The following is a 588-nucleotide window of genomic DNA, read 5'->3' on the forward strand; positions in this document are numbered from 1 at the left end:
ACGGCTCTTTCTCTGCACTTAGCAAAGCCAGACCCTCGCCAGCTTGCCAAATGTTCCTGCTATTTTTTTTTTCCCCTCCCTTTTTCCCCTCTGTGTGTGTTCTGAAATGACACAGTAAGAAACAAACTGTGTGTGCTGGATCCTCAGCTCTGCAGGAATGTTCTGTCAAAAATTCCCTGCCCACACCCTCCTCCCTGCCTTCCCCGGGAAAGTCTTGCTCCCAGCCCGTCTGCTGGCAGGATTCGGGGAGCTGACGGAGGCATAGATGTTCCAGCACTGCCCACCAACTGCTGCCTCAAGGAGAGGAGCTAGCAGGGGGCCTGGGTGCTGCCTGGCTGCTGGTCTTTATTAAGTCCAGAGTCTGTAATTTCATTAGCAGGTTTGGTGCTAGAAATCGTGCCAGGCAGGCTTTGCAAGGTGGTTTCCATGCTTCTGTGTTGGTGCACATGCTGCTGTGCATATCAGGGGTATTGGGATGAGTTGGGGTCCTTGCCTGAGGTTCTGCATGGGTCTGTTGCCCCAGAGCATCGCAGCGGGAGCTGGGGATGTGCCTGTGTGGGGAACACCCTGCATCCGAGCTGCCTCTCC

This window comes from Pterocles gutturalis, unplaced genomic scaffold (assembly GCF_000699245.1).
Source record: "Pterocles gutturalis isolate BGI_N339 unplaced genomic scaffold, ASM69924v1 scaffold35467, whole genome shotgun sequence".
Taxonomy (NCBI): domain Eukaryota; kingdom Metazoa; phylum Chordata; class Aves; order Pterocliformes; family Pteroclidae; genus Pterocles; species Pterocles gutturalis.